This window comes from Rhinatrema bivittatum, chromosome 2 (genome assembly GCF_901001135.1).
Source record: "Rhinatrema bivittatum chromosome 2, aRhiBiv1.1, whole genome shotgun sequence".
Taxonomy (NCBI): Eukaryota; Metazoa; Chordata; class Amphibia; order Gymnophiona; family Rhinatrematidae; genus Rhinatrema; species Rhinatrema bivittatum.
The window spans coordinates 6297282-6321474 of NC_042616.1; the positions used below are offsets into that span (position 1 = coordinate 6297282).

General features: G+C 49.4%; 1 protein-coding gene across 5 annotated transcripts in view; it reads left to right on the top strand.

The window, feature by feature from the left end:
• The first annotated feature begins 1848 nt into the window (after positions 1-1848).
• The window catches only part of LOC115083457 (oocyte zinc finger protein XlCOF6-like), a 41858-nt gene continuing 19513 nt past the window's right edge, over positions 1849-24193 (top strand). For 2 of the 5 annotated variants that reach the window (XM_029587287.1, XM_029587283.1), the window contains exon 1: positions 1849-1931. The gene's annotated coding sequence lies outside the window, so the exon portion shown is untranslated. Of the gene's footprint in view, positions 1932-2895; positions 3145-24193 lie in introns of those variants that run through there. The other 3 variants (XM_029587285.1, XM_029587286.1, XM_029587284.1) reach the window with 2 other exon arrangements.

The window sequence follows — 24193 nt, forward strand, 5'->3', positions numbered from 1 at the left end:
CTAATTTAGCTAGAACTTTTGGAATACAAATTATAATTAGATTCCCATGTAAATGCATTATGAGGGTGGATGGCATAAAATATGTGTATTACGATCCTTCAGATTTGGAGAGGTTCCTGGAAGAACGTAGAACCCAGGGTCAGGCAGCGGATTCCCCCAGTTAATAGTAGTTGGGATAAATGATAATCCTGTGTCCTTCTGTTATTACCTATAGGACTTTCGTTCTTTTTTTTCTTTTGTATTAGGTCTGCTCTATAGGCTCCCATATTGTATGGTAATTGGAAAATTAGGAAAATTAATTATTTGTATTAATTTATGTATGTTTATGGTCCTTTATTTTTCTTAAAAATTTCAATGTATAATTGGAAACAAAATAAGTGAATTTTAGTTTTGTCTTGAAAATTCATAAATAAAGAATTTAAAAAAAAAAAATAAAAAAAAAAATATATTTATATATTAAAAAAGCAACAGCACAACTCGTGTGCCTTTTCTGTAGCCAGAGGCCTCTTCCCCTATTTGTGGTCGCTGCTCCCTGCTCCCTGCTGGTAATTTCCTCCCTCTCTGTGTTGCTGCTGCTGCAGGGCAGCCAGGAGCACCATCACCCTCCTTCTCTTGCCACTGCCGCTGCGGTGCTGCCAGCCCTGATGCCAGGAATCGGGACCCGCCCGCCTTTATTTCTGCTGTCAGACTCCCACCCCCAGACCAGCTCCATTGCACTTCTGCTGCTGTCCCAGGGTTTCTCACTGTGGAAGGTCATTTTGGTGGGGAGATGATAGGGAGGGATGGGGAAAAGAGTGCGAGAGAGTGCAAAATGTGGATGTCCACAATGGTTTTTAAAGAGAATACTGAGGAGGTGAGGGCACTGCAGGGATGTCCATCTGTCTACACTAAGAACAATGAAATTATCAGGTAAGTAGTTTCTCCAGTCTAGATACATGTGTCAGTAAGCATGCATGTGCATGTGAGCATTCCTGCCTCTTAATCTGTCCCTGAGCGAGCCTGTGTGTGAGAATCAATGTGGGGTTTAGAGCACAGATCTCCTCTCAGGGGCCACAAACCAGTCAGGTTTTTAGGATTTCCACAAGGACCAGGCATGAGGTCTATTGCATACAATGGAGGCAATGCATGCAGGTTTCATGCATATTCATTGAGGCAATCCTGAAAACCTGACCTGCTTGCAGCCCTTGAGGACTGAGTTTGGGGATCCCGGTTTTAAAATGTGTGTGTATATGAGAGAGAAGAGAAAGTCCATGCACATTCTCCAACCCCTGACTAAACTATGGAGTTTTTATTTTTAACTATTGTGTATTAATGGATGTGTGCTGTTTTAAAATATATTATTGGTGTTTGATATGTTTTTTTAAAGTTTTTTTTAAATTATTAGATATTCTATTAGCTGTGTTGAAGTATTTATTCTATTTATTAATATGGTCTTACTCTTATCAATATTTTATATTTCTTGATGTTCTATGCAAATTTATGAAAGAGGGGAGGGATATACCCCCTTCATGGCAGCCCTACTCCTAGACCACAGACTGAGCGGAGGGGGTGGGGATCCTCCTTATGCAAATCTTATGCCCCCACAGTAGGGCGCACATTGTGCAGCACGGGCTCCCTCAAAACCAGCGGGGAGGTTACTTTCCGGGTCTGCAAGAAACAACATTTGTGCAGGTTGGGTTAGTGTTGGGCTGGCACCCGGGCAGCTCTGCCAGGAGTCGCAGAATGATGAATCATCAGAGGCACCAGCCAATTGGAGGTGGCAGGGGGTGAGGTCAGCAGAAGGGGGCGGTGCCTGTAGAAGAGGAAGAAGCACGAGGTCTGGCAGAAGGAGAGCTCCTCCCCCCCCCCCCCCCCCCCCCCGTGCTCTTAACCCGGGAATTTCCTTTTCTTAAGGAGAAATCAGCGATTGCAGTAAAGCTTGGCCTTGGAGGGTAAGCGCTTTCTCTCTCTCTGGTTGTTCTTTTTCTGGGGTCCCTGCCACATTTTCTAGCACAATGAGGGGGAGCGGGAGTCAGGGCTTTAAATCTTGACCCCCTGCAAAAATCCCCAGAAGATCTGCTGGCTTGAATAGGGGGGGGGGTAAGTACCGCCCTGGGAAAGCGAGCAGAGGGGGTTTAGCCCCCGAGAGTCTGCGCTCAGAGCTCACAATTTTACTTGCACTCAGAAACCTGAGCCCTGTCCGTTCGTTCGGTCTCGTGTTCCCTGGTCTCTCGTCGTGTCTTATTTATTTATTTATTTTATTTATTTTTAGATTTTTATATACCGGTGTTCCTATATGAAATAAAGATCACATCGGTTTACATTGAAACAGAACATGAAAATTGCCAAAAGGCATTACATAGAACAAGGTTATGAAACTTGGAACAGTGTACATAAGTTCAAAATTTAACAATAACGTTGTAACATTGATGACCAAAAGATAAAGGAGAAAAAAAAAAAAGACTTAAACAATTAAGTTGACAGTCTTCTGTTTGCTTGGTTGCTTGATATATTTGTTTTAGTTTTTATAATTACTGGATATTCTATTAGTCATCTGTGTTGAAGTATTTATTTTATTGATCTTGCCTTACTATATATTTTATATTTCTTGATGTTTTATTCAAATTATGAAAGGGGAGGGGCATCTCCCCCCTCCCCCCGCCCGGTCGAGTGCCCAGTCCTGCTCTGTGAAAAAGTTGCCACCCTCCTCCCAGAGCAGAGCCTGAGCGGAGGAGGGGGTGGGGATCCCCCTTATGCCCCCGCAGCGGGGCCCACATTCTGCAGCTCGGGCTCCCTCACACCCAGCGGGGAGGGCACTTTCCGGGGCATTTGGGCGGCTCGGGTCAGTGCTGGGCTGGCATCTAGCAGCCCTGTTTGCGGCGGGTGCCGTTTGTTATTTGCTATAGGAAGCCCTGCCGGCAGTCGCAGCGTGATGACGCAGGGACAGCAGCAGCCCCGCAAGCAGTCGCAGAGTGATGAGTCATCGGAGGCAGCAGCCAATCGGAGGCGGCAGGAGGTGAGGTCAGCAGAAGGGGGCGGTGCCTGAGGAAGGCGAAACAGGAAGACGCACGAGGTCAGGCAGAGGGAGAGCTCCTCCCCCTCCCACGTGCTCCTAACCCGGGAATTTCCTTTTCGGAGAAATCAGCGATTGCGATAAATCGCAGGGTAAGCGCGCGCGCTCTCTCGTTTTTCTTTTTCTGGGGTCCCTGCGACATTTTCTAGTTAAATGAGGGGGAGGGGGAGATCAGGGCTTTTTTTTAGATCCGACCCCCCTGCAGCCTCTCCGCCCCGCAGTCTCCCATCCTTAGGAGCTCCTCTGATTCTGCCTTTCTTTTCCCATACATTTGGCTTTTAATGCGTTCAACATTAAAATGATAGGAGTGAGGCAATCAAATTTGCAGATGACACAAAATTGTTCAGAGTAGTTAAATCACAAGCAGATTGTGATAAATTGCAGGAAGATCTTGTGAGGCTGGAAAATTGGGCATCGAAATGGCAGATGAAATTTAATGTGGATAAGTGCAAGGTGATGCATATAGGGGAAAATAACCCATGCTATAGTTACACAATGTTGGGTTCCATATTAGGTGCTACAACCCAAGAAAGAGATCTAGGTGTCATAGTGGATAATACATTGAAATCGTCGGCTCAGTGTGCTGCGGCAGTCAAAAAAGCAAACAGAATGTTAGGAATTATTAGAAAGGGAATGGTGAATAAAATGGAAGATGTCATAATGCCTCTGTATCGCTCCATGGTGAGACCGCACCTTGAATACTGTGTACAATTCTGGTCGCCACATCTCAAAAAAGATATAATTGCGATGGAGAAGGTACAGAGAAGGGCAACCAAAATGATAAAGGGGATGGAACAGCTTCCCTATGAGGAAAGGCTGAAGAGGTTAGGACTTTTCAGCTTGGAGAAGAGACGGCTGAGGGGGATATGATAGAGGTGTTTAAAATCATGAGAGGTCTAGAACGGGTAGATGTGAATCTGTTATTTACTCTTTCGGATAGCAGAAAGACTAGGGGGCACTCCATGAAGTTAGCATGGGGCACATTTAAAACTAATCGGAGAAAGTTCTTTTTTACTCAATGCACAATTAAACTCTGAAATTTGTTGCCAGAGGATGTGGTTAGTGCAGTTAGTGTAGCTGTGTTTAAAAAAGGTTTGGATAAGTTCTTGGAGAACTCCATTACCTGCTATTAATTAAGTTAACTTATAAAATAGCCACTGCTATTACTGGCAACAGTAACATGGAATAGACTTAGTTTTTGGGTACTTGCCAGGTTCTTATGGCCTGGATTGGCCACTGTTGGAGACAGGATGCTGGGCTTGATGGATCCTTGGTCTGACCCATAATGGCATGTTCTTAGGCTTTTGGGGGGGGGGGGGGGGGGGGGGAGTCACAATTTTACCAGGAAAAATCCCCAGGAGACCTGGTGGCTTGTATAGGTGCTGCGTGACCCTCTGGTAGTGAGAGGAAGAGGGGACTTCTCATACAGGTCACAATTTTATTTGCATACAAAAGCCTGAAATTTCCTAGCGTGTAGCAGATGGACTCAGGACCAATGGGTATAGTGTACTCCTGCTAGCAGTTGGAGACAGATCAGATTTCAATCTTACGTCAGCCCCTAGTACATATACCCCTGCAGGAAGTGCAGAAGCTCAGTATTTTCCATCTCCAAAGCAGTTAGGAGCTATCTTCACGCTCGCTGAGCATTCTACCAAATTTTAAAGAAAAATCCTACCTGAAGACGAGCCCCGCACTCCTGCGGTGATATCCTCGGGTTCCTCCCCCAGTTGAGTTTCCCAAGGTAATTTCCGTGGTCCCTCGGAGGTAAGATCCTCGGTCCGGTGGCCGAATTGTGGCAGGGACCTAGCCCCCGAGTGAAAAGGGCTCGGGCGTGGCATAGAGGCAGCCTCGGTCCGGAGCCGTTTGCGGCGAGGACTTAGCCCCCGAGCGAGACGTGTTCGGGCACGGCTTAGAGGCGGCGGGTGCACTTCCTTGAGCACAGCGGTGAAGGTAATCACCCTCTCCCCCGGCAGCCGGAGACCGCCTGGGTCGCAACCGGGAAGTGCCGAAGACAAGGTAAGGCGTACATCTTTTACTTACCGGTCTCCGAAGATCGAGGATCAGCAGGGTCTGCCCACGTGGACACCCTCCGAGGTCGCCATCTTGCCCGCCCACTTGCCGTCGCCATCTTGACTTTGTTCGCCGCCCGCTCGAGCGCTCAAATAAAGCTAAGCGCACAAGTTAACGGGCACGTATTATAGGTGCCGATAATTGGGCGCGTATTATAGGTGCCGATAGTTGGGCGCACATTAATTGGCGCACTTCCTTAGGCGCACATTAAGAATCCTCCTCGCATAAGCTTCGCGCACAGTACAAAGCGTGTATTTACGGCTGGGAGCCCACCGGCGCATATATATATCTGACGCAATGGATTGCATAAGAGCCCATGCGTCCACAGAAGCGGCACCTCCAGAATCAGGCATAAAAGCTCTAGGCCTCTGCTCAGCATGCCACTTCAGAGCCGCATAGAGCGAGGAAGCAGACACCCTATGCGCCCAATGTGAGGAGGCCCTGGGAGCTCCAGGCCAGGGCCAGTCTCACCCAAGATTCAGTGCTAGCTCCTCAGGGAACACCCCAGACCTAGCAGGCCCCAGTGAGACCATCCCTCAGACGGGGACCCCCAGAGACCTGGCGCCCCTCAACTTAGAACCTGCATCGCTCTCCTGGGTGGAATTATTTAAAGGGATTCACGCCTTTGTCAGGATGCAGTCTGAATCTCGAGCGGACCCATACACACAGGAAGACCCTCATGCCCCAGGACCCTCGAGGCCTAGGCACAGGCTCCCACCACCCAGAAGCCCCACCTACGAGGACACTGATTACTCCAAGGAAGAAGTCGAGCCCCTCGAGGAGGGAGAACTTCCCTCTGGGACACAGCCGCATCAAACCATGAGACGCTTCTTCGCAAAGGAAGTTCTTCCGGACCTGGTATCTCAATGCCTATCGGAACTCGCTATCCCGGGCCAAGGCACCCCGGGGGAACCTAGAATGAACCCCCTGCTAGAGGGCCTTCGACAGACGGCCCACCATTTTCCCCTCCTACAGGCGACACAACAGCTAATCGACCTGGAGTGGAATTCGCCGGAGTCCTCATTCAAAGGGGATCGAGCCTTATCCACCATGTACCCCCTGGACCCAGCAACCAAGGAGCTGCTAGCGTGCCTCAAGGTGGACACCATAGTTTGCGCAGTCGCTAAGCGCACCACCATTCCAGTGGAGGGAGGGGTGGCCCTCAAGGAGCACATGACCGGCGCCTGGAAGCCATACTGAAACAAGCCTTTGAGGTGGCAGCCATGTCCCTACAAATTGCGACCTGCTGCACCGTGGTGACACGTTCCTGTTTATCTCAAGCCAGGAACAACACCCCGGGGGAAGAAATGGAAATAGCTCTCTCGTTCCTCACTGACACTGCCTCCGATCTAGTACGCACAGCAGCCAGGGGAGTGTCATCCTCAGTGGCAGCCAGGAGACAACTCTGGCTGCGAAATTGGTCAGCCGACGCCTCCTCCAAGACACGCCTCACACGAATGCCCTTCAAGGGATCCCTCCTGTTCGGCAGCGAACTAGAGAAACTGGCTAACAAATGGGGCGACTCTCCATTACCTCGTCTGCCAGAAGACAAGTCAAAGAAAAACCAGTGTCCCTTTCCCAGGCCATCCAGAGGCAGAAGCTTACAACGCTTCAATCCTTACAGGAATAGCTACCAAGCACCTCGTCCTCCGGCCAGAAATCAGTCCTTTCGGAACAGACACAGCAAGAGGGGAACCGGCTCAGGTTCAGGTCCCAGCTGCACCCCACAATGAGAATCAGCCGACCCATCCAAGGGAAGAAGCCAGAGGGGGCAGACTAACCCTATTCTACCACAGATGGGTCGCGATAACTTCGGACAAGTGGGTCCTAGCCATCATCCGAGAAGGGTACTACCTGGACTTCCTTCGAACCCCTCCGGACAAGTTCGTGGAATCTCCCTGCCACGACCCCCTCAAGAGGGCGGCAGTGGAGGCTACTCTGACCAGACTCCTGACCTTAAAGGCCATAACCCCAGTGCCTGCACGGGGGATAAATTCTGTACATTACTCCATTTACTTCATCGTACCCAAGAAAGAGGGCACCTACAGGCCCATCCTGGACCTTAAGTCAGTCAACGACACATAAGGGTCCCAAGATTTCGCATGGAAACCCTGCTGTCAGTCATACGTACAATACAGCCAGGAGAGTTCCTCACATCCCTGGACCTGTCGGAGGCCTACTTGCACATCCCCATCCATCAGGAACACCAGCGCTACTTATGCTTCAAGGTCCTGAACCAACACTTCCAATTCCGGGCTTTACCCTTCGGGTTAGCCACCGCACCGCGGACCTTTACCAAGGTAATAGTAGTGGTAGCGGCGACACTCAGGAAGGAAGGAATCCTCGTCCATCCCTACCTGGACGATTGGCTGATCAGGGCAAAGTCACCGGAGGAGAGCCACCGAGCAACCAACAGAGTCATAACTCTACTGGAGAGCCTAGGATGGGTAGTCAACACAAACAAGAGTTCCCTACAGCCATCGCAGTAGCTGGAATACCTAGGAGTCCGATTCGACACCAAGGAGGACAAGGTCAGCCTGACCCCCACGAGGAGATCAAAGCTGTGGAACCGACTCCAGACCCTGCTGAGCGCCACCCGCCCCACAGCTTGGGATTATCTAAAAGTCCTCGGTCTAATGGCATCCACATTGGAAGTGGTACCATGGGCGCAAGCTCACATGAGACCTTTGCAACGCTCACTCCTATCTCGGTGGAGTCCACGATCACAGAACTACACCGTACATCTACCCTACCGACCAGAATTCGGACCCAGCTACGGTGGTGGCTACAGTCCAACCACATGAGCCGGGGATCAAGAATATCCTCCCCAACCTGGATCCTGCTCACCACAGATGCCAGCCTAAGCGGATGGGGAGCACACTGCGAAGAGCTAACCGCCCAAGGGCGGTGGAACAAAGACGAGTCAGGGTGGAACATCAACCGACTAGAGGCACGGGCAGTCAGTTAGTCTGCCTGCGATTTGCCCACAGACTTCGAAACAAAGCGGTCAGAGTGATGTCGGACAACGCCACCACGTTGGCATACATCAACCGCAGGGCGGAACCAGAAACCAACAGGTATCCTTAGAAATAGCCTCCCTGATGACCTGGGCGGAAGCAAATCTCCAGGACATCTCCGCCGTCCACATCACCGGGAAGGACAACACCACGGCAGACTTCCTCAGCAGAGAAAGCCTAAACCCGGGAGAATGGAAGCTGTCATCCACAGCCTTCAAGAGGATAGTGGATCGGTGGGGGACTCCGGACATGGACCTGCTAGCGAACAGATCCAACGCTCAAGTACCCAGATACTTCAGTCGCAGGCGAGACCCACAGTCACAAGGGATCGACGCCCTGGTACAGACCTGGCCTCCGGGGACCCTGCTATACGCCTTTCCCCCATGGCCCCTGCTGGGCGCAATCATTCACAAGATTCGGCGACACAGAGGCCTAGTTCTTCTGGTGGCCCCGAACTGGCCAAGAAGACCCTGGTACGCAGACATGAGAAGACTACTGGCAGGGGATCCTCTACCCCTGCCCCCACACAGGGACCTACTACAACAAGGCCCCATCCTCCACGAGGATCCAGCTCAATTCTCTCTTACGGTCTGGCCATTGAGAGGGCCCGACTGACGAAGAGGGGATACTCGGGGACAGTAATAGATACCCTCCTCCGACCACGCAAGTTCTCCACATCGCTAACGTACATAAGGATCTGGAGAGTATTTGAAGCCTGGTGCGAAGATCACAGCACCAAACCACATTCCGCTAAAGTTCCCATAATTTTGGAATTCTTACAGAATGGACTTCAGAAGGGCCTGTCCCTCAATTCAATCAAGGTTCAGGTGGCAGCACTGTCAAGCTACGGTCCCAGGAGCGAGGGCAACAGCATTGCCACGCACCCAGATGTTTCACGATTCCTGAAAGGGGTCAAACACATTCGCCCACCACTGAAGTGGCCAGTGCCCCTGTGGAACCTCAACCTAGTTTTGGAATTCCTAGCGGGACCCGCCTTCAGACCCCTCCGAGGCCTGTCTCTCTGTCTACTAACCCTTAAGATGGTGTTCTTGCTGACCGTATGCTCGGCATGCCGCATCTCAGAACTACATGCGCTGTCCTGCCGTGATCCATTCCTCAGAATCACCCCACGGACCATCCATCTATGCACAGTTCCCTCCTTCTTACCCAAAGTAGTATCACACTTCCAGCTCAAACAAACCATATCATTACCAACCATGGACGGTTTGAAGAAGTCTGAAGAAGGTTGTTCCCTGCGCCATCTCGACATCGGCAGATTACTATCCAGATACCTGGAAATGTCAGAACCAGTACGAAAGACGGACCACCTGTTCGTCCTTCACAGCGGGAAGAAGCAAGGGGAAGCGGCCTCACGGGCAACCATCGCGCGTTGGCTTAAAGAAGTCATCAAGGCGGCCTACATAGAAGCGGGAAAACCACCACCTCTACAGGTCAAGGCCCACTGCACCAGAGCGCAGGCGGTCTCCTGGGCAGAAACTAGAATGCTGTCGCCTGCCAAGATCTGCAGAGCGGCAAAGTGGTCCTCCACCCATACCTTCCCCAGATTCTACCGTCTGGATGTTCAGGCCCGGGAGGACACAGCATTTGCAAGAGCTATCCTAAGCGGACCTCAGGCAGCTTCCCACCCAGTTCAGGAGTAGCTTTTATACATCCCATTGGTCCTGAGTCCATCTGCTACACGCTAGGAAATGGAGAAATTACTTACCTGATAATTTTGTTTTCCTTAGTGTAGACAGATGGACTCAGCAGCCCACCCTCGGCTGCTGTTATACATGGTTGTTCATCGAATCAAGGTAAGCCATGTTTTTCCTTTACATAGGACATCTACCCTACAGGGAGTCAACGCTTTCCGGTTGAGGATACTGGCGGTCTCCAGCTATAGTCAATCAACCAGTTCAAGTAATCAAAATTAATCAAAACTTTTAACGTGGCACCAAAGTTATCAGAGTTAAACTCACACATATATCCATAATGCTTTGCAAGGAAGAATACTGAGCTTCTGCACTTCCTGCAGGGGTATATGTACTAGGTGCTGATGTCAGATTGAAATCTGATCCGTCTCCAACTGCTATCAGGAGCACACTATACCCATTGGTCCTGAGTCCATCTGTCTACACTAAGGAAAACGAAATTATCAGGTAAGTAATTTCTCCATTTGTTCTGTTTGCTTTCCGTAAGTTTATTTTGCTGTTCTTATTATTTTGTAACTTTTATTCACTTTTCCATTCTCTGTATTTTAATCATTATTTACATATGAAATAGTTTTGCCAAACAGTGTGGTGGCCAGAACTGATTTTTGGGTGGGCAGAAGGTTAAGGTGGGTGGGCTGTAGGCATGCAGGTCTGAGACCTACTAGTTGCACTCTTACTGATAAATAATGCCGTATACTGCACCCTACAGTGGCTTTCTGAGTAGCTTGCAACAGCCATTATGCATCATGCGTGAAACTTTAAAACATTTTACCTCAATTATTTCAAACACTTACCAGAATTAAAACTTCCTTATCAATCTATATTAGTTTATTTTATTTTATATTTATTGCAGTTTATAAATGCACAAGCATAGCATGTAAAAAGCAAGGAAAACAAACAATCAAAACCAATCAATTATGGAAGACCTTGTGAGACTGGAACATTGGGCATCCAAATGGCAGATGAAATTTAATGTGGATAAGTGCAAGGTGATGCATATAGGGAAAAATAACCCATGCTATAGTTACACAATGTTAGATTCCATATTAGGTGCTACAACCCAAGAAAGAGATCTAGGTGTCATAGTGGATAACATTGAAATCGTCGGTTCAGTGTGCTGCGGCAGTCAAAAAAGCAAACAATGTTAGGAATTATTAGGAAGGGAATGGTGAATAAAATGGAAAATGTCATAATGCCTCTGTATCGCTCCATGGTGAGACCGCACCTTGAATACTGTGTACAATTCTGGTCGCTGCATCTCAAAAAGGATATAATTGCGATGGAGAAGGTACAGAGAAGGGCAACCAAAATGATAAGGTGAATGGAACAGCTCCCCTATGAGGAAAGGTTGAAGAGGTTAGGACTTTTCAGCTTGGAGAAGAGACGACTGAGGGGGGATATGATAGAGGTGTTTAAAATCATGAGAGGTCTATAATGGGTAGATGTGAATCAGTTATTTACTCTTTCAGATAATAGAAAGACTAGGGGACACTCCATGAAGTTAGCATGGGGCACATTTAAAACTAATCGGAGAAAGTTCTTTTTTACTCAACGCACAATTAAACTCTGGAATTTGTTGCCAGAAGATGTGGTTAGTGCACTTAGTATAGCTGTGTTTAAAAAAGGATTGGATAAGTTCTTGGAAGAGAAGAACATTACCTGCTATTAAGTTGACTTAGAGAATAGCCACTGCCATTAGCAATGGTAACATGGAATAGACTTAGTTTTGGGGTGCTTACCAGGTTCTTATGGCCTGGATTGGCCACTGTTGGAAACAGGATGCTGGGCTTGATGGACCCTTGGTCTGACCCAGTATGGCATATTCTTATGTTCCCTGTACGTACCAGGATCAGTCCAGACAGCTGGGTTATGCCTCCCCTCCAGCAGATGGAGTCAGAGAGAAAACTGAAAGCACCCCCTAGATATACTGGTGTGCCACCTGCGGTCCTTCAGTATATTCTCTGACTCCAGCAGATTGAGAGGCATAACCTGCGGTCCTGGTCTGGTCAGGTTATTTGTACCGTAAAATTAATTAAATAAGGGGAATTTTTGACAGAGGGACAAGATCATCGGGTATCTTTCTGTCCTCACTCCTGTCTGTCCGTGTTGGTGTTTTTTCTCCTTCAGCGCAGCGCGGTTTTCAGCTCTTTAGGGCAGGCACATAGGGCTCTGCCCTGTGACAGTTCCCGGGTTAGGTGTCTTTGAGGCTGGGGGAGAGCTTACCGGTGGGCCGGTCACCCTCCCCCCACTTCCAGGGGTCCCAACCCTGAAGGGGGTTTTAAAATACAAAAAAAAAAAAAAAGAGATTTTGATTTTTTTTTTCTCCACCTTAGTCCTGTCGGGCACAGGCAGTGGTTTTCTTTGTTTACCCCGGCCTGCCAGAGCCTCTTCGGACCCCGGAGGGGGTGGCTCGGCCACCCGACGAGCTGTGCTAGTGTGAGGAATTAACTCACCTCGATTTTCGCGCCTTTTTTCTCCTGGTGCCGTTTTTGTTCCTGCGATGCCGCGATCTTCGGCCTGTGCGGCCTGTGCTGGAACGGGGGCGCGACTCTCGCGGGAGGGCCTTTGTCCCCGATGTCTTCCCGGGGACGAGGGACCCTCCCGGGGGCCGAGCGCTGCCCGCAGCGATTCGGGGCTGCATTCCCCGTCGCGGCATCGCAGCGCTCCTGCTAGCCGTTCTCCGGCCCCTCCTCCCTCGGGGAGGAGTGCGGCGGCCATCTTGGCCACGCGGCAATCGGACCCGGAGCTTTCGGAGGATGAGGCTTCCCTCCCCCCCCCTCCCCTGGCGGGCGAAACACGCGGTCTCCAGCCGTTCCGGAAAGCCCTCAAGTCCCTCTTCCCTCGGGATCCCTTCGGGCAAATTTAAAACGGTCGGTCCCTTTTTCTTCTGATTTTGTGCTGCTTATGCACAAAGCCTTTTTGCAGGCTGAAGCGGGTTGGCAGCCAGAAGCCCCTTCTCCCCCTAAGGTTTCTAAACCTTCCTTACCCCAGGGAAAGCCACTGGGAGTGGGGTCCGCAGGGGCCAGTGTTCCCCGCCCACGGGGGGGGGCTTGAGGGCACAGAGGCCGCGGATCCTGCTCTGGCTTCTCAGGATCAGTCAGACTTGCTGTTGGCTGACGACCAGTTGCCCGTGGAGGGGGACGACCCCCAGGTGCTGCGTTTATTCGGTAAGGAGGAATTAAGCTCACTAATTCTGCATGTCCTCCAGGAGCTTGAGCTCACGGTGCCCCCCCAGGACGCTGACACCTCGACGGGGGATATCGCTATGGCAGGGATCCGAGCCCCTCCTCAAACCTTTCCGTTCCATCATAAGGTTTTACAGATTGTTTCCAAGGAGTGGGAGCTGCCTGAATCCTCTCTGCGGGTCACTCGGGCTATGGAAAAGCTATATCCCTTGCCTAAAGATTCCTTGGAACTCCTAAAGACACCGGCGGTGGATTCGGCGGTTACGGCAGTGGTTAAAACATACGACTATCCCCGTCACGGGTGGGATAGCCTTGAAAGATCTTCAGGCTGAAGCGGGTTGGCAGCCAGAAGCCATCGGGTGCCTGCGCGGGAAGAAGAGACCACGCTAGTGTGGTCTCTTCTTCCGCGCAGGCACCCGATGCTCTCCACTTCCTCTTCCGGGCCGCGGGGGGGGGGGAGGAGAAGAGAGCACGCCGGGCACGACTGGAGTCAGCCGGGTGCCTGCGCGGGAGTCATCGGGTGTCAGCTGGGTGCCAGCGCTGGAGTCATCGGGTGCCTGCGCGGGAGTCTTCCCGCGCAGGCACCCGATGCTCTCCACTTCCTCTTCCGGGCCGCGGGAAGAAGAGAGCACGCCGGTGTGCTCTCTTCTTCCCGCGGCCCGGAAGAGGAAGTGGAGAGCATCGGGTGCCTGCGCGGGAAGAAGAGGCCACGCTAGTGTCCGACGGGAAGGAGACTGCAGTGCGGCTCGGAGGAAAATGGAGTTTCAACCGCGGCCGATGGGACTCCGCCTCCGCGAGGGCTGAAAATGAAGAGGTTAGCGTTGGGAGGAGGCTGCTGCTGCTGCTAGTTCCCGGGGTGGGGGAGAGAGATAGTGAATGAATGAACGAGCAAGCATGTGTGTTTGAGATCCTGTGTGTGTGAGTGAGAGATTGCATGTATGTGAATGATTGAGAGCCTGTGTATGTGAAAGAGAGTATGTCTGTGATTGAGAGCCTGCCTGTGAGAGAGAGAGCATGAATGTAAGTTTACCATTGGGAACCTGTATGTGTAAGTTTGTGTGAAAGAGTATGTGTGTATGATTGAGATCCTTTGTGTGTGAGAAATCATGTGTATGTATGATTAAGAGCCTGTGTGTATAAGTAAGAGAGAGATCATGTGTGTCTGTGTCTGATTGACAGCTGGTTTAGGTGATGGAGCATGTGAGTATGTGTTTGAGAGCCTGTGTTTAAATGAGAGAGAGAGATCATGTGTGTCTGTGTGTGATTGAGAGCTGATTTAGGTGACGGAGCATGTGAGTATGTGATTGAGAGCCTGTGTGTAAATGAGAGAAAGAGAGGACATGTTTGTAAGCATGTGAATGAGAGTCTGTGTGTGAGAGAAAAAGACAGCATGTATTTATGTGATTGAAAGCCTGTGTGTGTGTGTAAGCGTGAAAAGATAGACAGCATGTGTGTAAATGTGTAATTAAGAGCCTATATGAGAGAGAAAAAACGTGTATATGTGAGTACTGAGAGCATGTGTGTATAAGTGTGTCATTGAGAGCCAGTGTGAGAGAGAGCGCTGGTATGTGACTGAGAGAGGAGAAAGTTCCAAGCAAACCACCCCACCTCCTGCTAATTCAGAACAATCTCAGGACACCTGGATATCAAATGTTCCCAGGTATGCAGAGCAAAAAAATGTTTGTATCCTTATTATTTTTCATTACTGGGTCTTTGTGTCTGCTATTTTTAAATATTTTGTTGGTATCTGGAAATGTTTTATATGAGTTTTTAATTATTGGATATTCCACTCATCAGCTGTTTCGAAATATGTTCTTTTTGTTAGTACAGTTTTACTGCTGATGATTTTATATTTCTTGATTCCTTTTATAAGGATGGGTGATGTTTCTTTTTTCCTTTGTTACACTGCATACAGAGACTCTGGCTTGTTGCAGTTTCCAATTCAGTTTTGTCTGCATGCTTCTTGTTATGCGTTTTGGTCTCTTTATTCTATGTTAGGTGAGGGACAGCACGTGATTCAGGTGAGGTTTTCTGCTGGCGTGTAGTTTCAGTGTAGGACTCTATAGCAGCCTGACTTGGTCCGTTTTCCTAATAGGAGATGTATTGGTGTCTTAAGGCCTGGTGTAATATTTTCAGAGACTTATTGTACTTTAAAAGTGTGATCTTACATAAAATGCACACATTTACTTGTATTTAGTTTTAAACATATTGTATGGCTCTCATGGAATTACATTTTAAAATATGTGGCGTTTATGGCTCTCTCAGCCAAAAAGGTTCCTGACTGTGTGTTTGAGGGAAGAAGACAGGTGGAGAGAAAAGAAATAGAAAAAAAGGCAATATAAAACGAAATGGCAAAAAATTAGAAAGGGAAGCAGATGTAAAAAAAAAAATAAATTACTTTTTACTGATTGGCACATGTAATCTTTGGGAATGTGCAAGAGTAGCACTTTTTCTCTATGGCGGATCTCACAATGTACGAGATCAACATGGAGGAAGTGGAAACCCACGGGGCCTGCACAGAGGAGGCAGCAGAATGGGCTTCAGTGCCAATAGCAGCAATCAGTGCCTCCCCAATAGCCACGTGGCAGCAGTGGCAGTAATTAGATTAATTGTTGACTCAGCTGGAGGTGACAAAGTATGAAGTGGGATGTGAAATCATCTGGTGGAGAATTAGGATTGCTGTTACACATGAACTGTATTTGGCAAACATAAAGGGAGCCAGGATAATCAATTGATGCCTGCAGCTGAGGACTGATTCATTATGACTCATGTAGAAATTAGTGCATTTTCCAGATTAGTCTGCATAACACAATTCTCAACATTCAGCATTATTTCTGCTGCATAGAGTTTTATCTGAGAGGCTCTGAGGTTGTGAGAGAGCCAGTAAGAGTGAGAGCATGAGTGTGTATGAGAAAATCCAGGGGAGTAAGAGTGTGTGTGAGTGAGTGGGGGGGGGGGGGGGGGGGGAGAGTGTCTTACACCCTGAGAGTGTATCAGTGTCTGTGAGAGGTTATGGTGGGTATAAGAGCATGAATGTGTAAGTATGTGACAGTGTATGTGTGAGAGAGAATGGACATGTGAGTGTATGTGTGAGAGAGAGAGAATAACCTCCTAATCCTCGACAATATCAGGGTGACTGGAAATCAAGAGCTCCCATGTATGGACAGCAGGGGCTTTTTAAAATCCTTATTAGTTTTAATTATTGGGTGTTGTTTGATATATGTGCTGTTTTGAAATATTATTGGTGTTTGGGAAATTATAAAAATGTATATGATTTTAATTAATAGAAATTCTATTTATCAGTAATTTTAAAATATTCTTTTATTAGTATGGTTTTACTATTATAACTGATGCTTTATGTTTCTTAATTTTATTGTTTTATGAGGAATGGTGGTTCTGTTTATAAATGTCATAATAAATAAGTATGCACTAAAATCCAACCCCATCCATAACCCCGCCCCCATATGACCAAAGCCCCACCCTCACCCCACTCTCGCGGGGCAAGGGGTCACCGCAACATGAGGAACTGTATTTCGGGGTCACGGCATTAGAAAGGTTGAGAACCACTGCTTTAAGGGCAAGCTGCTTTTTGGTGAGGAGCTGGATCAGCTCATTAAGGACCTAGGCGACAACAAAGTGTATAAGTTGCCGGAGGATAAGCCGCGCCAAGCACGGGCGTTTGGGAATGCAAGGGCTCGCTTTCGCGGTCAACGACGTTTTCGTGCGGGACGAGGCGGTTCCTTTCCCCAGCGGCAACAGACCACGAGAACCCAGTCTTGGGCAGGAGGCCTCAGCGTGGAGGCTCCTCGCAAAGTTTTGCTGCTATTAAGCCCGCGCAATGAAGGTGCGCAGGCCCATTCCTCCGTTCCCGTTATCGGAGGTCGGCTGTCCCGGTTTTGGGAGGAATGGGTCAAAATAACTTCGGATCAATGGGTCCTCGACGTGGTCCGGTACGGTTACGAGTTGGATTTTGCACGTCCCCTCCGGGATTTCTTTCTGGTGTCGCCGTGCGGGCCGATGGAAAAGAGGCTGGCGATAGCCCAAACGCTCGAGCACTTACAAGCTCTGGGGGCGGTGACTCCGGTCCCGCCGGACCAGCTGCAGACGGGTCGGTATTCCATTTATTTTCTGGTTCCCAAAAAGGAGGGTTCCTTCCGTCCGATACTGGATCTCAAAGGTGTAAACAAGGCCCTACGAGTGCCTCGCTTTCGGATGGAGACTCTACGGTCTGTTATTGCGGCCGTCCACAAGGGAGAATATTTGGCTTCTTTGGACTTGACGGAGGCTTATCTCCACATTGGTATCCGAGAGCATCATCAACGGTTCCTATGCTTCATGGTGCTAGGGTCCCACTACCAGTTCTGCGCCCTTCCTTTCGGCCTGGCCACCGCGCCGCGAGTGTTCACCAAGGTGCTCGTCGTGGTCGCGGCTTCTCTTCGTCGGCAGGGGGTACTCGTGCACCCTTACCTCGACGATTGGCTCATCAGAGCGAAGTCGCATGCGGCTTGCAAACGGGCGGTTTCCCTGGTAGTGAGTCAACTTTAGTCGTTGGGTTGGGTGGTCAACTTCGCGAAGAGCAGACTCGAGCCGACCCAACAACTGGAGTTTTTGGGCGCGCGCTTCGATACATCGGTGGGCAAGGTTTTCCTTCCTCGTCAGCGCATGTTCAATCTCATGGCCCTGGTCCGGCGTCTGCTGGATCTCGAGACTCCCACGGTATGGGATCACTTACAGCTTATTGGTCATATGGTGTCTACTATGGAGATGGTGCAATGGGCTTTCGCGCATATGCGGCCCTTACAGAGATCTCTACTTTCTCGTTGGGATCCCAGATCAGAGGATTACAGTCTGGAACTCCCTCTCCTGGAGGAGGCCCGCTCCAGTTTCGCCTGGTGGCTCCATCAGGACAACCTGCTCCAAGGAGTGCCCCTGGAACCCCCATCTTGGTTGGTGGTGACTACGGATGCCAGTCTTTCCGGCTGGGGGGCGGTCTGCCAATCCCGGGCTGTTCAGGGCACCTGGACAGCACGCCAGGCCACTTGGTCCATCAACCGCTTGGAAACCAGGGCGGTACGTCTGGCCTTGCGTCGCCTCCTGCCCATGGTCGTCGGTCGGGCGGTACGCATTCTGTCGGACAACGCAACCACAGTGGCATACATAAATCGGCAGGGAGGCACGAAAAGTCGTGCGGTAGCGACGGAGGCCGCGTTATTGATGTCCTGGGCGGAACGCCACCTATCGCGTCTGGCGGCCTCCCACATTGCCGGCGTAGACAACGTTCAAGCGGACTACCTCAGTCGACAACATTTGGATCCCGGAGAATGGGAGCTTTCGCCGGAGGCAATGATTCTCATCACTCGGCGGTGGGGGACTCCGCACCTGGATCTCATGGCGACCCGGTCAAATGCGAAGGCGGCGCGTTTCTTCAGTCGAAGAGAGCACGCGTCGGAAGGCGTGGATGCGCTGGTACTTCCGTGGCCCCGTCACATTCTCCTGTACGTGTTTCCACCGTGGCCCCTGGTGGGGAAGGTGTTACGTCGCATAGAGTCACATCAAGGTCCGGTGATCCTCGTTGCTCCGGAATGGCCGCGTCGTCCGTGGTTCGCGGATCTCATCAACCTGGCGGTGGACGGTCCTCTACGGCTAGGTCATCTTCCCAATCTCCTGCGTCAGGGTCCGGTAGTGTTCGACCTGGCGGGTCGCTTTTGTCTGGCGGCTTGGCTTATGAGCGGAAACAGTTGAGGAAAAGAGGTTACTCGGATGCGGTGGTGTCTACCCTGCTCCGCGCGCGTCGGTCTTCTACTACGCTTGCTTATGCTAGAGTTTGGAAGGTCTTCCATGCTTGGTGCGCCGGTTTGGGTATCACGCCTAAGCGTTCGACCGTTCCTCAGATCCTCATGTTCCTGCAGGCGGGCCTGACAAAGGGGTTGGCGTATAATTCGCTTCGTGTCCAGGTGGCGGCTCTGGGATGCTTGAGAGGTCAGTTGGACGGGTCTTCTCTTGCGTGTCATCCAGATGTGGCTCGGTTTTTGCGGGGAGTTAGAAACCTGCGTCCTCCTCTTAGGCTTCCCTGTCCTTCCTGGAACTTGAATTTGGTGCTCCGGGGTTTGTGTGTGGCTCCGTTTGAGCCTCTTCAGTCGGCTTCGTTGAAGGATCTGACCCTCAAGGCGGTTTTTCTCGTGGCTATTTCCTCGGCTCGGAGGGTGTCGGAGCTTCAGGCTCTTTCTTGCAGGGAACCGTTCTTGCGTATTTCTGACTCGGGAGTTTCCTTACGGACCGTGCCGTCCTTTCTACCTAAGGTGGTCTCGGCGTTTCATGTCAACCAGACGGTTGAGCTGCCTTCCTTTTCGACGGAGGACTTGCGGTCTCCCCAAGGTAAGGACTTACGGCGCCTGGACGTCAGGCGGGTTCTCCTACGATACTTGGAGGTTACCAATGATTTTCGAAAGTCGGATCATCTCTTCGTGTTGTGGAATGGGCCCAAGAAGGGTCTTACGGCATCTAAGGCTACGATTGCCCGATGGTTAAAGGGAGCCATTGCATCCACCTACATTGGTTGTGGTAAGTCTGTCCAGGATGGGCTTAAGGCTCATTCGTTGCGTGCTCAGGCGACTTCGTGGGCAGAGAATTGATTGGTCTCTTCCCAGGAGATATGTAGGGCGGCCACTTGGAAATCTTGGCATACGTTTGCCAAGCACTATCGCCTGGATGTCAGGGGGCCGTCCTCACAGTCCTTTGGCAGCAGCGTGATTCGAGCGGGACTCTCAGGGTCCCACCCCAGTTAAGGCGGCTTGGGTACATCCCAGCTGTCTGGACTGATCCTGGTACGTACAGGGAAAGGAAAATTAGGTTCTTACCTTTGCTAATTTTCGTTCCTGTAGTACCATGGATCAGTCCAGACGCCCGCCCTCTTCTTCTGGGAGTCCGCTCGTGTTTTCTTTCCGGTTCGTGTCCACGCCACAGATGACGCGTTTTTTCGCGGTACCCTGTTCGGTTGTTGCATGTTACCTGTGCATTTTTGATGTTCTATTTGTTTGTCTGTGTTTCTGGAGGTTCCTGTTTGATCTGGCCTCTAAGTTGGCATACACTCTGAGTTTTTGGAAAATTTTGGGGGTGGCATTTCTCATGGTTGGATTCCTGTCTGCTTTGATATCACATATACTGAAGGATCGCAGGTGGCACACCAGTATATCTAGGGGGTGCTTTCAGTTTTCTCTCTGACTCCATCTGCTGGAGGGGAGGCATAACCCAGCTGTCTGGACTGATCCATGGTACTACAGGAACGAAAATTAGCAAAGGTAAGAACCTAATTTTCCTTTCTCTTTGTAGAAAGCCAGAAATCATCATAACTACAAATAAAATATCAATAATCATCAGAATAGCTGCAGAGCTAGGACATTTCACATTACAACTAACATGAAAAAAAAAATATTCAAATGCTGGTGTTACCTCAGCAAAAAATATCCTTCCACTGCTTTTTTGTGAAGTAACACAAACTCCTGCAAAGAAAGAGACATCTAGAGCCTTGCCATACATTAGTCACAGCACCTACTCTCAGGACTCAAATTTCAGCAACCTTATGAAAAAGCAGAAATGCAAATCTTACACCAGGCCCTAGAGCATTAATACGTCACCTACTAGAGTAACAGAACGAGATAGACTACTACAGAGAAACTGCACGCTGGCAAGAATACTACACCTCAGTCACACACACACAGGCAAAACAGAGACTGACCCCTTTCTAATACAGAGACTACAAAGGCCTCAAATTCTCGCCCTACCACCGACCGCCGGCCACGAGGCTGGGCTTACCTTCCTCCGACGACCCCATCCGGCACTTCGCTTCGTCCGATATGGCCTCCGGAGCTCAGCGTCGCCCCGCCTGACTTCACTCGGAACGCGACCTAGGGGGGATTTAAAACCCAGTTCCCGACCAGGGCGCCGCACACTGAAGGAGCACAACAAAGGAGCCTGCCCCTTTGTGCGCCCCTTCGTGCAGCCCCTTAGCGAAGCCCAGCATATCAACACAAGCTCAACTCTCCCAGACCTGAGCGGCAGACATTCAAGAACCGCCGGGGTAAGGCCATAATCATTATTCTCCTTACCCATTCCACTGATAACACCGATCAAGTATCTGCCTTCTCTCCCCTTCTCCGGTGACCGCCTTCGAATCCGGCCCCTACTGGATCAGCAGCCTAGCCAAGTCAACGGAGCCACAGAACAACACAACAATCCACCTCAACCCTTCGACCACTGCAACCAAAATCAATCCAATAGGCTCTCGCCTCAGACCCCCCCAAATCTCGCCATCCCTGCTATCCGCCACAGATACGCTAAGGCCTAAAGATTACCATACCTAACAACTCCAGACCACGCCAACGCTCTAAACTCCTAAGGATGAAGGATACGCAATACCCTGCTTACCCCATAGCCCATACATTAGGATGAAAGCCCCACTGCAACAGCAACACAAACCTTACAGAAATCTCATTCCGGTCATGACATCTCCTCTTACCCAATTCCTGGGGCTTGCTTTATTCACTATAACTCTATTTAACGCTCAATCGATCACCAAAAAAACCCACATCCTACATGACCTCCTGCTTGACTCCAAACCAGACATCTGTGCAATCACAGAGACCTGGCTAAAGCCGACAGACACAGTCCTTATAAATCAACTTCCCACTCAGATATATGACATCTTTCCAATTCCTCAACTAAAGAAAAGAGGGGGAGGACTTCTCCTGGCGGCAAAAAAAGGTCTTAACCTCACTCTACAACCTATTAACTCAATTCCCAAACTAGAGGTAGGCCTGTTCAAATCCAAATCCCTCCAAGTTCTCCTCATATACGCCCCCCCCCCCCCCCCCCCCCGGATTGCTAGACTCGGACGCCTCACCTTTAGTAGAAATCATTGCTAAATACCTAAACCTGGACTCACCAGCCATCATTCTTGGGGACTTTAATATACACATCGACGCTAACCCTTTATCTTCTAACTGTGAAGCACTTCTATCTTCCCTCACGGACATGGGCTTCACTCAACTCATCAACCATCCCACACATAAGGCAGGTCATAAACTTGACCTCATTTTCACAAATGCCAGCCTCATACAACTCTCACCACCTTTATGCCTACCAGTACCATGGTCAGACCATTTTATGATTACATCCACTCTCAAAACGACGAGACCTCCTGCACCCCCTCCTCTCACCACCCTGCACTATAGGAAATCCTGCCCATCAGAAGCCATCAGCAATTCTCTGATCAAAGAACTTCCCAATCTGGATCTTTCAAACCCCAATACAGCCATACTCTCCTGGCAAAATATCATGGAAAACAAAGCTAATAAACTATGCCCAACTTCGACAAAGAATATCAACCCTACTCAGAAAAACAAACAACCATGGTTCACAAAGGAGCTCCACTCGTTAAAACAAAGCCTGAGACAAAAAGAAAAGTTATGGCGGATCTCCCCAACCCCCGTTCTCTAGCCATATACAAAACCGCGCTCCACTACTACAGAACTGCGACTCTACGATCGAAGAGAGACTTCTACGCCCACCGTATCCATGATATGATTTTCGATGCCAAAGCGCTCTTCTCTTACGTCTCGGATCTCACTAAATCTACCACCTCATCAATCCCGGATGATCTAGCCCAATCAAAAGCCAATGATTTGGCCATCTTCTTCCAGAATAAAATCTCCAATACACTGGCTAGATTACCCTCTAAACCTAACACACCATCTTCAGTTCCTGCCCACCACCATAACTCGGATGCAGAGTTGGATTCCTTTGAGCCCACTTACACCACAGAGGTTGAAACCCTGCTAAAAAGAATGAAACCCTCCACTCACCCGCTAGACCAAATTCCATCCAATTACTGCTTCAAGTACCGGCGTCCATTTCCAAACATCTAGCAGATATCATCAACTGCTCTCTCTCACAGGGAATCTTCCTGGACGCTCTTAAATTGGCCACCTTAAACCCATACTTAAAAAAACCAAACCTGGACCCGGACGACCCCAATAATTATCGATCAATATCCAACCTGCCATTCTTAGCCAAGATCATGGAGAAAGTGGTAAACAATCAATTAACAAATTACTTGGAAGAACATAAAATTCTCCACCCATCGCAATATGGATTCCGGAAAGAACACAGCACTGAATCCCTCCTCGTCTCACTTTTAGATCAGGCATACCTGGGCCTTGATAAAGGACGCTCCTTCCTGCTAGCTCTTCTCGATATCTCCGCAGCGTTCGACACTGAAAACCACGCCTGTCTATTAAACCATCTATCAGATATAGGAATCACAGGAGCCGCCCTCAGTTGGTTTAACTCATTCCTAAGTAACAGAGGCTATAAGGTAAAAATCAATAACAAGGAATCTCCCCACACCAATTCTCCATTCGGAGTCCCCCAGGGCTCCTCATTATCTCCCACTCTGTTTAACATCTACCTCCTCCCCGTCTGCCATCTTCTCACAACATTAAAACTGAAGTTCTATATTTACGCAGACGATGTTCAAATTTTGATTCGCATCACTGGCTCTTTGGATTCTGCACTCAGGTTATGGGATTCTCACTTACAAACTATCAACCTTCACCTTACAGATCTCAACCTGGTGCTTAACACCTCCAAAACAGAACTTCTGCTTATCACTCCAGAAATCAGTCATCCCCAACAACAGATGTGCGCTAATATCCAAACTTCTCACACTAGAGACTTCGGAGTCATCATTGACAGTCACTTGAGCTTAAAGAAATTTGTAAGCCATACTACCAAGGAGTGCTTTTATAAATTACAGGTGCTCAAAAAACTTAAACCTCTACTATACCACCATGACTTTAGAACTGTTCTCCAAGCCATCCTTTTCTCCAAGGTCGACTATTGCAATTCTATACTACAAGGTCTGCCTGCTGCTACTACAAAACCCCTCCAATTGCTTCAAAATGCGGCAGCAAGAATACTAACACACACCAATCGGAGAGAGCACATCACACCTATATTAAAAGATCTACACTGGCTCCCAGTCAACTTTAGAATACTCCACAAATCACTCACAATTATTCACAAATGCATATACCATCAGACCCCTCTTGACCTGATACAACCGCTCAAACTACACACTACGGCCAGACCGATAAGGGA